Source organism: Trachymyrmex cornetzi, unplaced genomic scaffold (genome assembly GCF_001594075.2).
Source record: "Trachymyrmex cornetzi isolate Tcor2-1 unplaced genomic scaffold, Tcor1.1 scaffold61, whole genome shotgun sequence".
Lineage (NCBI taxonomy): Eukaryota > Metazoa > Arthropoda > Insecta > Hymenoptera > Formicidae > Trachymyrmex > Trachymyrmex cornetzi.
In genome coordinates, this window is record NW_017299926.1 from 1,417,972 (window position 1) to 1,436,753 (window position 18,782).

The following is an 18,782-nucleotide window of genomic DNA, read 5'->3' on the forward strand; positions in this document are numbered from 1 at the left end:
GCAACGCGATTCCGATATTGAACCGATGCAACGTTACTGGATCGCCGCTTCCTTTGATTGTGGAGCTTACGAAATGATATTTTTCATACTGCCCGTATATAGATGTTCCACAGTAATCTAAAACTTTCACATGGATAATGCTACTTTGCTTAGTATCATCTCTGTTCTTCGCAAAACTTTCCATGAACTTCGTCACTCCTGCAAAGAGCGCTTTATTGACAAATTCCCTAACTTTGAACATTATCACCCAATTAGGTTAACAAAACTATCGTGTTGCTGAACAACCTATTACATGTGCACAGATATCTTGTTACAGTAGTAGTTATTTAGCAAGTCAATCATTAACGTGCAAATCTAGACTATGAATACTTAAAAAGTTATAATAGATCGTTTTTATTTGTTAACTGACAATTAATAATAGTAATAAAGTTTTCTTATGTCTCTCTCTCTCTCTTTTCATCTTTTTAGATATTCAAATTCAAACTTTGAACACAAATATATTACTTTTAATTCTTAGGTAAAAAAGAAATTCATAGTCAAAATGAATTAAAAATATATCTTCTCGGCTCTGAAAAATTACATTTACTTCTATTTTTTTAATACTTCTTCAAATCAATTTATCAATATAATTTATTAATTTCTAATTTAATTCTTATTTGTAAATCAAATAATGTATTTAAAAACCTAATAGGGGAGAGTTAGCTAAGTCATACCGACGGTTAAATCATACCTCCATTGTATTTTCTAAACGAAACATTTTTTTTTAAGATAATAACACTGATGTAACGCTGGTAATATGGATTAAGAACTATCATTTTTGTTTTGTCATCGAGTCGTCTGTTTACGAGTGATATTCAAAATTGATTTTGTTCGGTGTCTGATCTAAGTTTTGGTACAATTTACCTGGGTGTTATCAGTACAGAGTGGGTAATTGAATTATAGTGTTCTTCATGGTTATAATTGATATTTAAACTCTTTTCAAGAGAGTATAGCATCAAATTAGCAAAATATTTGTAAGTTATGTTGCTATTGACAAATTTGTAAAAATAGAGAGAGTTGGGTAAATCGTACTTATCGCTGATCTTTATATTGTACAGGTACGATTTTCATAAGTGACTCGAGCAATATGTGGAGGTAACTATCCAGATAAAAAAGGACCTACACTGGACTGGATTCAGTGTATCAGGTGCTCTAAGTGGTTGCACGAAACCTTTAGTGACCATTACCATCTTGACATTTGCCAAAACTGTTTAAATAAGCACTCAAGAAAGTGATTACTTATGAACTATTGAATCTTTCTATTAAATTTTTCTATTGTGTTTTTCTATTGAGTCTTTTTATTGAATCTTTTCTATTGTGACGGAAAAATCCGTAATTGATTTTATTCCCAAAATTTATTTTTTCAAAATATCTGAGATTTTAATATTCTGAAATATAGTGCAATGATAGCTTAAATCAATTTAAGTACTGCTTTTTATTTTGTTTTCTTAAATGAGTTTGAAAAACACAGAGTCTAATTTTTGTTTTTAGAAAAGTTTTTATTATACCTACTTAAATATGCATACTCAGTTTGAAAATAAAAATAAATTTATTAATAAATGAGTTTTAAAATTAATTTTATTTATTTTCCCAATAAACAAACTGCCGTTATTTACCGTCATTTTGACGTTAAAGGTTATTTTAATGTCAAAATAACAATAAGCAATGTCAGCTTGTTTGCTATATTAGAAGTACGATTTAGGAACCAGGGGATATAATTTAATGACCCGGCCTCCAAATCGTATCGAAAGCTACTTTTTTAAAAATCTAGTGTGAACAATAATTTAATGTTTATTTTCGTAAAAATATTGTTTTGTTTTATTGCCAATGAACCAAAGTTTAATGTAAGTACAGAAATATTCTGATCTCTTTAGTACTTTTGTTACAATTTTGTTTAAACGTTAGGGGGTATGATATAGACGACTTTCCCCTATTAAACAACAAAATTAGTTTTAACTTTTTATTTTTAAAATTACATTACGAAATTCTCTCTGCGAGCATATCATATATAAAAATCAGATTTAATATCTTTATAAATTGTATTTTAAATTCTTAGCAGGTTCTTTGACATGCAAATTTGGATTATAAATTGCCTTTTTTAAAATTTTCAAATATTTAAATTCTAAGATTTTATGGTTTGATCTTTGTAAAATTACCAACATGAATAATTTTTACTTCCTTTTTAGTAATGTGCAAAAGATTGCCAGATATAAATATCACAGTATTTTGTACATCGTAGACAAAAGATTAACTTTTGTTTTAACGATTCTATCATTGTTATATAGGTGTTGAATTCCCTTTTGCGTTTTTCTGTCCCCTGTTCCAGAACAGTACTGCCGCTGTTATATATGTTCAATTCTGTTTTCACTTGCATTTCCACTTCTGTACAAACGTAACATTGATCGAGTTAAAATTGGATTGGAAATACAAGGCAGGTGTCAGACAACGGAACAAAGCAGACGAGAAAAAAAGAGCAAAATCATGAAAATTGGACCGCCAGCGTTACAATATACGATCGCAATTATGCGAAACATCTCCCTAGGACACCACTGTGCATTACAGTCTGGATGTAATCTCGATCTGCGAGCCAGATGGTAAAAGAACGTCAACCAAAGAAAATACCAGCGTATGTGGATGGAACAAAGCGTAGAAATTCTGTCTGGTCGTTATACTAAACTAAAATATATATCATTTCAAACAAACAAAAAATATATATATATCATTTCACATAAAAATTCCTACAAAAGTTCCTTCAAAAGTTTAATTATATATTGTTTTAATATATTTTAATTTTGTACAGTAAACTATCTGAGATTATGTTTTTGAAAATGTTAGCAACAATAAAATTCAAAATAATTATTTAAGAAAAAGAAAAATATGAGAATTTCTTATGTTTATATTCTATAATTAATAAATCATTTTCGATTGTTACAGAAATTATCATTTAGTACACAAATTAACCAGATGAACAAAAATCAAAGTATTGTATAACCGCAAAAGTACGAAAAAATAAATTAAATTCAAAAGTCCGAAAAGAGCAGGCTTTTCGAGTAGGAACTGTAATAACATTACATATGCAGAGAATATATTGTCTGATTTGATATTAAGAACATTGTAGCCTTTCACAGTAGAGTGCAATTTTTACAATAGCAGAATGCTTTTAAGCATATGTGGCCACGATATGAGGTAGCATTTTCAAAAGATGTGATTTCCATACGGAAACGCAATTAGATTTTTAATGAAAGCGTACATACATCAGCAAATGTCATACTCTTCGTTTGTTCTTTTATTATGACTACTCATTGAAACTTCACTGCCAGAATTTCCTTTAATTATTGCATATATATTCGTGAAACAAGCGTATTAAATAATATATGATTTTGATAGTAAAAAAAATAATTATTTAATCACAAAGTACACATATCACATTCATATGTCTCATAAAAATAAAATTCGGGATGTTAAATATAAAATAATTCCCTTCAATAAAAAAAATATAATGGTGGCTGTATTTTAACTTTACCTATAAAAAACGTTTTACAGATAATGGTACAAACTTTCAATTTAAGTAGCAATTAATTTAATACAAGTAAAACGTTTGTTAATTTGTACACAAACAATATAATTTTTTCTCTCTTTTTCTCTCTGTATCTATCTCCGTATTTCAAAATATTGTAACATATTTTCAATCGAAATAATGTTTTTTATTCACTATAAAGATTTATAGAAACTGGCGATTAAGTGGCATAAAGAGAATGGGCAAAAAAATATTTATGGCTAGAAAGTATTAAGAGAAACGTGGCTGAAAAACAAATCATGCATTACGTTCAATATAACTACAATTTATAACAGGTCTATAACAAAGATCTGAGAAAAAACAATTCAACCAATTACAGAAACTTTGTACATTTTTATTTACTTTTATTTTAAATATAAAGCGACAAAAATGGTGAAGAGTTTTGTTAAAGAACAAAAAAAGTAAAAATTGATTAAATACATTGATGTATATCATCTAAGTTATACGTAAATCAATTAGATTGATAATAATATTAAAACAATTTAAATTTTAACATTATTATGTATATTTCATTATAATATTTTTTAAATAATAGTAATAAAATTATATAATAGTAATGAAATGAACATGTATTTTAACAATGCTTAATAAATAAGAGCACAAATTTGCAACGCTTCTGTTCAAATTTAAATAGCAATAATAATTCGTGTATGATATCGATAATAATGTATAAATTTGACGATAAATGTTATTTGTTGAATTTATTGTGCTTTGTAAACTTTACATCATATTCATTATGTATTATGCATTCAAAATTGCAACTTTATTTTATGTTTATAAAAAATTAATTTTATCGTTTTGTGATTTTCTCATTTATTCTTATTCAATAATTTTTTAACACAGTATGTAAAATCTTTTAATACAACATCATGTATGTATTTTGCTTTTAGCGTATCAAAAAAAATTTTACTTACACTTGTTTAATTGCACTTACTAAAGTAATTGCGTAATAAAAAATAATTCTAAGTTATGATATACTTACGTAGCATGTGATTTATGAATCAAATTAAACGTATAAAATTTATGTCGCTCCATTTTAGAGAGAAATTAAGGTCATCGAATATACATCTAGTTACATGAAATCCAAGAATTTGGGATCGATAGAAGCCTTAGAATTTTAGTTCCTCTAATTATAGATCTCTATGAATCAAGAAAAAATACCGATTTTTTTACAGACTTTTTATTATTACGTAAAAATAAAAATATTTTAAAATAAAGATTTATATTTCTGGAAATTAAGATAAGTTAAGTCATAAAACACAATGATCAAAAAATCCAGAGATAGTATTATTAGTTCAAGAGTACAATTCAGATAGAACTAATAAAGTCATATATACATCCAAAGTTTAATCACAATACGATCTTCAATACGCATAGTACTTTTAGCTCATTCGAGATGTGATAAAGCTACCGATAGATTACACGCTATTACGACGTATAATATTGAAAACTAATATTACGGAAAATTACCCTTTGGCTTCTATTCTGTTGCAACTCGATTGCATACACGCTATGTATCACCTAAAATTGATTACGGTAACAACGTATCAACTTAAAATTCTAAATACAAGCGACATGTACGTCACTTTGCTATACTAAAATATGCGATTAATGTAATATACGATTATGCGGAGAAAATTTTATTAAAAAAGTCAATTTCAAAGAATTTTTAAGATACTCTTTTGTAAATAAAAAAATTCAATCAAAAAATTATAAGTCAAATATTATCAAATTTTTTAATAGAAAATTATATATAATATATCATTTTATAGACGTAACATAAAAGATTGTGTTTAACATTTTCCCTTTCTTAATTGAGAAAACGGATAGACGGCTATTTAAGCGGTTATTCAGAGAGAAAAAGGTTACGGGCAATTCACGGCCCTTTCGAAGAGCTGAACGTTTGAATAATATGAATATAAAAAGAGTTAGCTGTGGGCGAACAAAGCTTGAAAGTACAACGACAGAGATTTAATATTGAACGGATCAAAATTATACAGTCAAAAAAAAAAGATTGTTATAATATAAAATAGTAATATTTTGTTTCATATGCAGTTAATATATCAATCATTTCATGTCGTCTGATACTTATTACATTATTGATTATTATTCTAGAATTTTCAACGTATATAAAAAGAAAAGTGTACCTTTTAATTTTAAAAAGTTTTATGAGATGTGTTGTAGAGAGATCGATATACAGATTTGGAAAGTACTAGTTTATGTACCAATTACGGATGCATAAATACATGGATACAGACAACCATATCCGACAATTTGATAATCTGCTAATAATTAGTAATTCGATAGCAGGCAATAATATGCATATTCAATAACTAGCTGAAATTCAAATTCGATAACTAGCAGTATTATAAACATAAATTTATCAATGTAATTATTATACATATGTATATAATTATTGGTTTATAAATATTATCTTATAAATTCGGTAATTTAAAAAATGTGAAAAAAAAATCAAAATAAAAAAAATTTAATAAATCTATCATTAAAAAAATAATGTAAATAACTGTATATGATAATTGCATTGAGGAAGATAAAAATAATTGGCAGATGCATCGATTTTTGCGAAGTTCTTTCTATGTACAAGAACTTTAATTTTATTAAAAATACAAACTCTCTCATCGTCTAAATTTTAAATATATTACAAGTTATTTGCTTCATATCGACACTTACGATTTGCGCTAATTCCGAGAGCTAATTTTCATTCCATAAAATTCTGACCCATGTTCAAATTATATTTAATATCTTTTAAAAGTGTATTATATTAAACGTAGCAATAAAATCTCCATTTCTAATATAACATTATTATTTTTCATACTTCTCTCTCTGATATTATTTTAAATCTTACAACTTATTAATAATTCTGATCGTTATAAAAGTGATAACAATAATTAATTTAAAGATACAAAAAAAGATTAGCGGATTATCACCGTGTTTTCATTCATTGCTAATAATAACTAATTATTAGCATTAAACTAATAATTAATTATTAAGTAATTAATATTATTATTGTACTTAAGGTATTATTTATTTCGAGATATTTCATTGCATATTCAGAAACTCACAAAATAATCTTTATTTTCTCATTTCTTCAATATAAACCTCGCTAAATTTCATATTATTATTATTAAGATCATGGCAAATGCAAATATTGCATTAATATAGGAAGAACGTGCTAAAGAAGATGATGGACACTATTATTATAAGAAGTATAAGAATTTTTCAAAAGATAAAATTGTTCTTTCTGTGAAAACAAATATATCTTACACAGAAAATAAATGTTTCATAACGCAATCTTACGTTCCTGTTCGCATACTCTGTTAGCTATGACCATAGCCTGAAGCAATGCAGATACAATAATTTCAAACACACGTACGCTTCAATATCGAATATCAAACAAGATGGTATAAAACAAGCAATGTTAATATATTCCATATTTGCAACTGTATAATATTGAACTAATTAGAATATCAACTGTCCATATAACGACAATCTCTTTAATATATGACATATAAATTTAATAGTAAAAATATAAATGCAATATTAACAAAATAAACTAGAATAAAAAACGAGTAATTAAGAGCCTAAAACCGCGGTACTTTGTGCGATTATTATATAAACATATATTTCAATAGTGTCTGTTACATAATGAACGTTTCGACTATATTCAAGCCATCCTCAGCATTCTCCAATTCTCAACCATATATAATAGGAAGACAATCCAAAGTTCATAGCATCAAATCCTTCGAGTGTAGCAAGCAAGTCTCACAGATTACCATATCCGGAGAATGTGTGTAACCCTCAATTAGCTGATTAACTGAATGCAAACTAAATCAGAAATAATATCATTGAAGACAATTACACGAAGAAAAGGATAACAAATTATATGGAGATTTACTTACTGCACACCATAACTGCACAAAAATATGATTACATAAATTAAATTGACAAAATAGATAAATTAAATTACTTATAAGACACAACATAACGTTCGCAATGTCAATAGTAAAGTCAGCTATGAAAACGACCATTAAGAAATAAACATAATAAGAAAAGAAACAACAATTGTCAGAAGTCATCGAATTGAAAAACATTGTAGATGGCTGCTTTAGTATAGTTAAACCAATTAGAATTTATTAATTATGTTAGTATAATGAAGCAGGCATCAACAATGTTTTTCAATTCGATGACTTCTGACAATTGTTGTTTCCTTTCTTATTATGTTTATTCCTTAATGGTCGTTTTCATAGCTGACTTTACTATTGATACTGCGAACGTTATGTTGTCTTATAAGTAATTTAATTTATCTATTTTGTCAATTTAATTTATGTAATTATATTTTTGTGCAGTTATGGTGTGCAGTAAGTAAGTCTCCATACAATTTGTTATCCTTTTCTTCGTTTAATTGTCTTTAATGATATTATTTCTGATTTAGCTTGCATTCAGTTAATCAGCTAATTGAGGGTTACACACATTCTCCGGATATGGTAATCTGTGAGACTTGCTTGCTGCACTCAATGGCTTTCATGTTATGAATTTTGGATTGTCTTTCTATTATTAGTTGAGAATTGGAGAATTCTGAGGATGGCTTGAATATAGCCGAAACGTTCATTATGTAACGGAAATATATGTTTATATAATAATCGCACAAAGTACCGCGGTTTTAGGCTCTTAATTGCATGTTTTTTATTCTAGTTTGTTTTGTTAATATTTTAAGAGCCCAAGTTTAATTATAGTTTGTTTTAAATGCAATATTTTTAATTAAAGGTAATAATTAAATATAATTTTTTAAATAATTATAATGTTTTATTATATATATAAACAATTTAGAAACCCAAACACTTTATTTAATAAAAATAACTTTTTATTCCTCTTAATTTAAAGCAAACTATTCTATAAAATTTCCAAATATATTTATAATGACAATGTATAATATTTACCTATACCATTTGCAATAAGCATTTTATTACATTATCGTATGCTTTAACGAAAAGCGAAATAAAATTGTACTGTATGTACATGGTGCAATTAATATTTCTAATTTTCATAAAATTAGAATGTAAAACTAACTTTTTTATAAATTTCTTTAGAATTTAAAGAGACTTAATTCTCTTCTTCTATATTAATATTCTCATTTTTCTTTATAATTTTATATTAATTATAAATATCATCTTTTTTCTCTTTCTTTCTATTTTCTCTTTCATAAAAGAAAAAAATTATATTGCCAACAAATTCTATCCTTATATATACATTTAGATTATACAATACATTCACGTGACATATATAACGATATTCACAGAAATCCATCTGTAATTTAAATTAACGATATTTATGGTACACATTCATTTATCAATTTAAGAAAAAAAAGCGTATTTATTTGTACATAGTCGGCGAGCCAAATATATAATTCGATACAGCAGTCTGAAACGCGCTGTATCGTGTTGAACGAAGTAGCGATAACATCTACAACAAAGTGAGATAAATTCTGATCGGTTTCCGGTGCACATGTACGTATCCTTAAGCGAAACAAATGCGGCACTGAGCAACGTCAGCCACTAAGAAAGTTTGTCTTAACTTTTCGCCACCCTGGATGCAGAGTTCCTTCACGCTCTCGATATTAAATATTATTAGAGTTAGATTGGAGAGCGTAAAAGAGAGCTCAATACTCACATTTAATTTTCATCAAAGTTTGGGAAATTAGAAAGACCGGAAATAATAAAGAAATTAGGACTGACGTCCTTTTTAAATTATTAACGATAGTTTGCTATAATTTTCAATAATTAAAATAACATAGAATAAAGAAAAATATAATTAATAAAACTGATTAATTAATAAATATTTAAATATATTGATTTAATTCATATTATTCGCATGAAACATTTATCTCATCAATACTAGAAATTTAAAATGCCTATTACGGTCGAAGTTGGATCTTCATTGCTTTAAATAATTCAATCTTGAATTACTAATATATACTATATATGTACTTACATATATATCATATTGTAGTCTTTTGAAATTGCGCCGAATTGTTTTTCCGGACTTATAAACGCAATTAAAACTACTCTAGTAATCGCGAAAATAAATTGACAAGCAATTTTAATAATTTGATGCTATCATCAAGCATCATATTATACAGATGTTAATATGTTGAAACTGTTAATAAATTTATTGTCTAATGGCTTAGGACGCTCGTACGGAATACAAGAGATATATGTTCGATATGTCCAGTAATTTTTTACATTTGATATATAATAAAATATGTTATAAATTATTTATTCATATAATTTATTTACAATTTTAAAAGCAAATATATATATATATATATATATGCAATTCATATATATTAATTATAATACTGAATTATATTATAAAACTATATTAAAGTTATTATTTATCTATTGACGTAACAATTCTATAAAGATAAATGATTCTGTCACAAATTACTTTACATTTAAAGAAATACGTTTATGAAGTTAAATAAGTGCACTTGTTCAAATTTATCGACTTTATTCCTAACTTCGACTTCGTCACGAAACCAACATTCCTCTGAGAAATACCCGTAAATTTTAAATGCAAAGCGCCGCAAAGGCACATCGTGGAAACATGTGCGCTTTTGCTAAGTTCTCCCAACGGATGGCCACGCAAAAATATTTGGGAGATAAAATTTTATGTAAAATGCAGGCCCGTCTCCTAAATGTCGAAATTAAACTCATGAGAGTAAATATTTATTACAGCCTAACAGCGCTTTATTTCTGTGAACTTTCACAAACTTTTGTTAAATTGAATCTCAAGGGCTTAATTTTCCATGTAATTTTTACCGATTGTTTTCCTCTCTCTTTGTTTCTTTGTTCTTTACCCTTTTTATTGTAAACGTTTAAAGCTACTTCATACTAAAATTGTTATTATTATACTCGTTATATACAGTATCCTCCATAAGTTTGGGAACAACCTATGTTTTACAAGTTTATAAATAATTATTTAATTGAAAAAAGATGAAATGAAAATACATACACTGAGAAAAAAATACTGTTGATTCAATTAAAGTCTATATTACGGGCTGTCACTAACATAAGTGATTAATTCATATATATTTTTATTGATATAAAAGCCTCGAATATTGAAATAATAATTTATGCCTTTATGTCGATAAAAATATACATGAATTAATCACTTATCTTAGTAAAAGCCCGTAATATAGACTTTAATTGAATCAACAGTATTTTTTTCTCAGTGTACATACTTACGTTATCTATACATATGTACATTTATTTCGTCTTTTTTCAGTTAAAGATTTAATAACATGCTATTAAAATATGGAATTATAATTAAAATGCGATTCATACAAAATCTGGTTCTTCAGGGCCATTTTACAATTTTTATGGAGTCTGAAATCAATTTGCGACTAAAATAGTTCACCACTTTTATAGAAACCGTTAAACTACAATTAAATGACCTGTGTATATACAACGAACACAAGTACGACGTTGCAAAACAAGTGACAATATACATATAAACAATAGACCAAAATGCGAAATTTAATCTTGAGCGCTTCGATGCTGTGAAATGATTGTCAAGCATATTTTTGGCATGTATAAACTTATAGGTGTTCTAGATAAATGTTTATCGTCATTTAGACGTCTTACAAAGTATTTAAACCAAAAACATGTATAGATCGCTGTCATGTAATAGCTTTTCTGTAAAATATAGAGTGTTCCCAAACTTATAGAGGATATAGGGGAGATCGGGGCTGATTGTCGTACGGGGTTGATTGTCAAAATGCTTATAACTCAAACAAGACATGGCAAAAAATCTCTTTTTTTGACTGTAGATAACTGATATAATATTAATTTGTTGTGTAAAATGGTTTGCATCACAAGCATTGTATATATTATTTATAGCGATTTTTGAGAAAATGAAGTCGGTGAGTAAATTTTTATAATCACCTATTTTGTTGTCTGACAAGATATATGTTTTTTCATTTTTCATATAGAAACTATGGTACAAAAACAAATTACATATTTTATGATTAAAATAACTATTTTATTTGTATTAATATTATAATTACTATTATTTTTCAAAATATAGAACTGATATTAAGATAAAAATTGTGTTTTTTATGTGTTGTCCATAACAAATATGCTACTGCCAATCCTAAAACGTGTGACAATCAACCCAGAACACAGGGGTTAATTGTCATATTTTCGCAGCTTCATTTAAAATTAAATAACTTATTTTTATGATGTGAATTCACGAGTAATATTTTTTTTAATACCTAAAGAATGTAGGTATATTGTAACGTATATAATATTTCAAAATTAGGCATCCACTTTTTTCTAAAAATCAATAATCAAAAACTGTGACAATCGGCCCCGGTCTCCCCTACTGTAAAACAATCTGGTATTGTAGCCTAAGCAGAATTTTTGAATGTAATAAAATATCAAAATTGGAACTCAAGCGATAAATTGTTTGTTTGTTTACTAAGATAAATCTATAAATTGAGCTGCGTAAAAAAATATAAAAATTGTTTCGCAAAAACGTAAAATTTGCTTTGATATAAAAATAAAATTTTATCTCAATCACTATTTGTAGTATTTTTATTTTCTTTGAATATTTGTTAACTTTATACTTCTAACTATTATATGTACGCAAAAACGTAAAATTTGCTTTGATATAAAAATAAAATTTTATCTCAATCATTATTCGTAGTATTTTTATTTTCTTTGAATACTTTTTAATTTTATACTTCTAGCTATTATATATGATACTTTTATAATAATTAGGAAAATATTGCGTGCACACTCTACTTAAAGTATTATATTTTTTCATTACATTCCAAACAAAAACTAAAACAAAAATTTACAAAAACGGACTCATAAATATTAATGTAAATTTTATGACATAAAAAAGGAAAAAAGGAATAATTAGAATAATTCGATTAACTGGAATAGAATTACCCAGAGTAAATCTGGGAAGCTGTGCTTACAAGGTACGAATACTCTCCGAGAGCCAATTTTCCTGAATTGGTTAAGCTTTGCTCACATCTGTGATAGACAATTAACGTACGAAAGCCTGTGTGATAACATAAAACAGAGAACTTCTATTTGCGTTTGATTGCTGCAACTATGAAACTGAGAATTAAGTCCTTGAACAAGTTTCTAAATTGAAAAATTTTTTCGAGACTGTTTACTTGGCAAGCGCACATAGCAGATCGTTTAATTAAAATTTCTCGGCCAGAAAACGAGACCCGGCACGGCCAGTGATCCGCAAGTTAAATGGACAAATGGTTTCTGTGACCCATAACGGCCAAACCGGATTTCGAGCTGTTCATAGTCCAAACCTGATTGATATTGAGAAATGGCAATTTTTTGCGAAATCATATTATATATTAAAGTAAAAAGAATATCGTATACCTATAATATATACATATACATTTTTTTTTGTTTATACTAAAATTACACATAGCATCTATTAAGTGTTAAACTTAATCCCTGCCGTTTTTCGTCTCCAAAATTAATTTGTTTCGAAGGGAAATACCTTAATAAAAAAAAAATACTTTATTATTAATAAAGTATTATTAATTAGTAATAAAGTATAAAATGGAGGAAATTACTTTGATTATTCATTCATCTTCCCTTCGAAACAAATCAATTTTGGAGACGAAAAACGGCAGGAATTAAGTTTAACACCTAATATTTAACCCTTACCGTACCATGTACAATTTGATGCCTTATCCACACCATCAAGGGTCACTAGAATCTCTTCGTTTTTTTCACCTCTTCAAAATATATATAATTTAAAAAATCTCTAAAAATTCACCAATATACTTTCAATTTTCTAGAATAAATATTGACTCTTTATTTTGGAAAATAAATAAAATGTAGTACATAATTTATAATTACCAAAAGACTCAAAGAAACTTGCACGAACAGGAATCGCTCGGCCACTAGTTACCCATATTGGTACGGTAAGGGTTAATTTCTTAGCTAACGAGAAAGCTTTGATTTCTATAGTTTGTGTTAATTTCGTAGATAACGAAAAGATAATTCCTTGTCCGACGAGAAAAAAAGATAACATTTTACATATATTTTCTCCATTCAAATTAAAGATAAGAAAAGAAAATTAAATTAAGATAAGAAAAGAGTTCTATTGAATTTCTACTTTTCTGTTGCAGTAATACGTCCAGTAAGATTTATAGCCGATATCGTCTGGAGAAGATATACGAGTATGATCACTAAAATTGTGTGTTTCCGTCTTTTATAACTCTTTGAAGCTTCTCGACCGGAAGTAGGATCCTTACCTCGTATTGGACGAATTCTTAGGTTGAGCCCTGCTTGTGAGATTTACTGCGGCATACCACACTTGCACGTTAGCCACGTTTAGGTTCAATCCTTTCGTACGACGTGACAAATAACAGTGCCCTCTTTTCATCAGGAATGGATATCCTCCACGATGAACGGTGTGGAGGGACAGATGGTATCAAGTAACGCGACACGAACTGGAGAGCGGAAACGATCTACGCGGATATAGCTCCCCGTACGGACGTCAACGTCGACGCAAAAGCGCGGCTAGGTAGTCTTTACAAGAGAACCAGAAAAAGGAAACGACGTGAGCTCCATCGGCGTCGGGTTTTCACAGTGGATTTCCGAAGAGGAAAAGGCGCCAGTCCGACGTGAGGAAAGCAAACAAGCGATTACAAAGAATAAAAAGGGAATAAGAGAATATTCGACACGTGGCATACCTACTCTATAATATGATCGAGGATGACACTCTGGTAATTAATGGATGATTGAGCTCTTCTCTAAAAATCTCAAATTTTTGGAAAATAGTATGTAGATATTAATAGAAATAAAAAAAAATTTTATATCGATTAAAAATATTGTTTCAATTATACACGAAAAAGAATCATGTTTTATTACTGTGTCTTGCTACAGAACAACTTTCATCGAGCAATCTTTGAAGCGCTATTCTCACAAGGCAAGGTTGCTCTCATAAAATCCGTTTATAGTATGATTGCGTTTACGCGCAATGAAACCATGCGATCGGCTTGTTTCGTATACATTTCGCGTAAACAAAATTGCATTACGTCGACGATATTTACGTGATAGGGATTCTATTTTAGAGTGAAAGATTTACTGAACATGCTAGTCCTTTTGCGCGTCCATCCTGACGCTTTTCGATAATCGAGAGAGGTCTGGACGATCTCTCGAAACGCAGATTTATTTGAAGCGCAAACCCCGACAGCCATGGCTTGTAAATTCAACGTCTCGATTGCAAACTGAGCCGAGAAAATCGAGTTTCGCTCAATGTTTGCACCAGAATTTGATTTTCATTCTACGGTGTTAATAGCCAGCTCGAACAAAGAGAGTGAACAAGAGAGGAAATTGGTCGGTAACGGTATTCAAATAGATAGAAAGCGCACGACTTTTATCGCCTTTTTCTCATCCAATCCGCAATTTCCTAAATTAGCGCTCGAAATAGCCTAGTGACAGCCATAAGGATTTTTCCGATTTACAATTTCGCACCATACAGATTTCTTGTGTCGTGCGCGAGTATTTTTTTCTCTTTTTTTTTTTATCAAGTTCAAAAGTTTCGAAACACGTACTTTTTGGAATTAAGTTACAAGCAATTTTCGTGTCGGGTTTAGAAATATATTGGGACAATTTCGCAATGGCGTAAAGTTATTTTTGTTAACAGAATTAACTATACTATTCTGATAGTAGATATATATTAATTTAAGTTTGATTACTTTTTTTTTACTCTTTCATTGTATAATTTTGGATTATTATAATGACATAGCTCTGATACGATTTCAACAATATATAAATTGGATATATATAAAATTTTACGAGATAAATGGTTCCAAAATAAGATGATTTTCCTTCAATAAAAGATAAAATAATTTAAAATAGCTATAAATATATAGAATAAAAGTAAAAGAGTCAATATTAATACTTTTACAAGGCAATTGAGCGATTGTAACTCCATCACTTCTACGATAAAAGTTTTTGTCACACTTAAAACTTTTACTTGGGTGGTTCTTAACTAGACAATCTCGACAATTTTTCATTCAGTTCCAAACATTTCTTAAAGATGTTAGAAACTGCATTCTTTTGTGAATTCTCTTTTCAACTAGTTATGAATTACAACTTCATTAAATTTCTTTATAATGCATTTGTTGATGTATTAACAACATAATAAAATAAAATAACAATTTAAATATTTTATGCCAATATTATTTTTTTAAATCCGCCTGAAAAATTTTGTTCATTATTTCATTCCATTTCTTAAAAAATCACGAATTTAAATTAGCGGCGCGTTAAGAATTAGTAATTCACATACGCATAATTCTTTTATTTTGAGAAGATTTGTGAGAAGTTATGAACAGATTTTTTTTTTAAGCGTCCTTAAATGATACTTTCCGAAAAGTCCCATAGGAAAAATATGTTCGATTTTAAAAGCGACTTTGTGCACGTACCAACTTTATGCTACTGCTTTCCGTAAGTTTGATATAACTTTCGAACTCTTCGATAACATGAATAATTTTATTATTTGTGAAATGCGGTGGGAATAATCAATTAAAAATTCAAGTACATCCACATTAACGCTCATTTACTATTAAAGCCATAATCGTATTGGTTAAGTGCAAAAAAGTAGAAACCTGATTTTAGCTTCAGTGATGTTAGCGCCGTATTTTTGATACAAATTTGTTTACATTTATGAATATTTAATTTATTCTCCTAAGACCCAGAGCTTCTTTATTTACAAACGAGCGAGTAGTTACTTATGTATTCTCTTGACATTTCATATACATATGTTAACATAAATAGAAGAGTTAGAACCTTTTTATATAAATATTCAAATATAATTATATTAAACATAACTAAATCTTATTACACAGTGCATATTTAATGATTTTAAAAAATTATTTTTTTTTTATCAATTTTATTATATCAATTAATAAGATATTTGATACTATAGTTATTATATTATCTAATATTTATGCTATGTTTTAATTTCCATATACTCCCCTCCGCAAAGTAATCCTAATCGAATAATACAACAATACAGTTATTTCAACCAAATTATTTGAATTACTCGAGCAATTTACATAAATTGTCGGCAACGACAATTTACAAGAATATCTTGTGTAAACGCGAATTGTCTTGCAGGTCACGTAAATATCTGCAGGAACAGTCAACTACAAGCAATTAACACGCGAATGTAGTCTCATTAAACATGAAGACAGACTCCACGACCTCGTGTGCATCAACGATCAGTTAACAAGTAAAAACAAGGCATAGCACACCGCAATGGCAAAACACTCTGCGGTATTACGAAGTCACGAAATTTCTTGCTAAATCTCGCAACCTGTCCACGATAGCACGAACTGAGTGCCGAAGGAAGTTAAAACCACTTTCATAGTAGGAGACTACGCATCGATTACGGGTTTACTGCTGCTTAAACTGTGTATCGGGGTACATTTCTCGTGTAAACTTGAAACTGTTTACTGTTCGCTGATGTAATAAATGGTTCAACGGAAATTCTCACGTTATCTCCCGGAAATTAGAAAACTTAATTTCGAATCGTGTAACACGAATCTGTCCCTTGATTTCAGTTCTCGTGATGACGTTCTATTGGATTTTATTTAGTCATGGACAATTAATTTTCCGGTGAAGACAAAATACATGTTAAACGTGAATTTATCTGCAGCTGTTGTGTGCAAAATTACTCCATGACACATTTAATCGATATATTTCCAACGACGCGATGAGACGTGTCAAATAATGCTTTATAATATAATACATTTGCTTTAAATCTTCGCGTTAAAAAAAAAATACTTTGAAGAAAATATTCTTTAGGGATTAAATGAAATAAATGTGACACGGATAAAAAAATATTTTAAACGTAAATAAAAAACCGCTTAAAATGAAATAGAACAAGATTAACTTCAACTACAATTCTTATACTGTTTAATGCATATTTCTTTTTCTAGTACATCGCTAAACAGGGGCTACTATGACAGATAAACAACAAATCAAACATATATTACGTTTCCTACAGTGCACCAAGATAGCGCAATGCATTAAAGCGATATATGTACCGAGGATTTCCGTGATTCCAACGTGTGAACTAATTGTGAGTTATTATACCACGCATAATTACATTGCACATAACGACTACGAATGGCCCGACCGTCGGGACAAACGGAGTTTTTACCACTGCAGATCTAAATATGGCCGATAGTTACAAACGTACACTCTCCCAAAATTCTAGCAAGGCAAACTGCAAAGCTATTCTCATCCCACGAAACACAATGACAAGAGGCACTAATTATTAAGTGACGTAATATATCGTCCTATATCCTCAATTTTCGTAGCTGACGTTAATTCAAGCATCGTAGTTAACTTTAAATGAGTGTGTCATCCTGATGTAATACATAAACGCTTTTGTAACGCACTGAATAAATTTACAACGCATGATAGATACGCAAAGGAGATGGAACGTAAAGAATAATAATGTTTAATAATGCATCTTTAATAATAAAATAAAAGAAAAAATAATTTATTACGACTTATATATGTATAAATAAAAAATAATAAAGCATTTCTCACGGAACACATGTTCAATTTATGTACATTAATAATTGAGGCATAATACACAGTAAAAAATCGTGCGTCCATATGTAGAATTTTTCTTGTGTTACCACATTTTGATTATTACTTCAATGTAAAATAAACATACAACTGATATGTTATTATTTTTATAACATTTTGATGTGTTAGATTCATGTCATCTTTCTAACTTAACAATTCCGTATGTCAATTAAAAATGGAATATTATTTTGAGTGTTTTTAACACAATTGTTTCAATTAATCTATATATCTCAAAGTCAATTTAACATCTAAGAATTTTTTCATTCACATTATACGAACAAAAATGTTTTATTAACATTTTCTTACGAGTTACTGCAACTGCTCTTCTATGTACTCTACTTATTTTATATGTTAGTTTTAAATCACCCTTAAAGTCAAAATATAAATATAAAGTATTGTGTCAATTATTTAACGTTACTAGTTCGTTAATAAATAACACAAGACGAATGAGTTACTTTAACTTAAAATTTAGAGTGGATCTCCTGGGACAC

At 28.4% G+C, this 18,782-nt stretch overlaps 1 protein-coding gene and 1 long non-coding RNA gene across 2 annotated transcripts in view; one reads left to right on the forward strand and one right to left on the reverse strand.

Annotated features, from left to right (window-relative positions):
• Nmdar2 (glutamate ionotropic receptor NMDA type subunit 2) overlaps nt 1–18,782 on the reverse strand; it is a 230,839-nt gene that overhangs the window by 145,055 nt on the left and 67,002 nt on the right. The window lies entirely within an intron of this gene.
• On the forward strand, nt 17,507–18,157 carry LOC108766716 (uncharacterized). Its single transcript, XR_001940389.1, has 3 exons — nt 17,507–17,542; nt 17,631–17,773; nt 17,912–18,157. It is a non-coding gene; the product is annotated as an uncharacterized LOC108766716 (long non-coding RNA).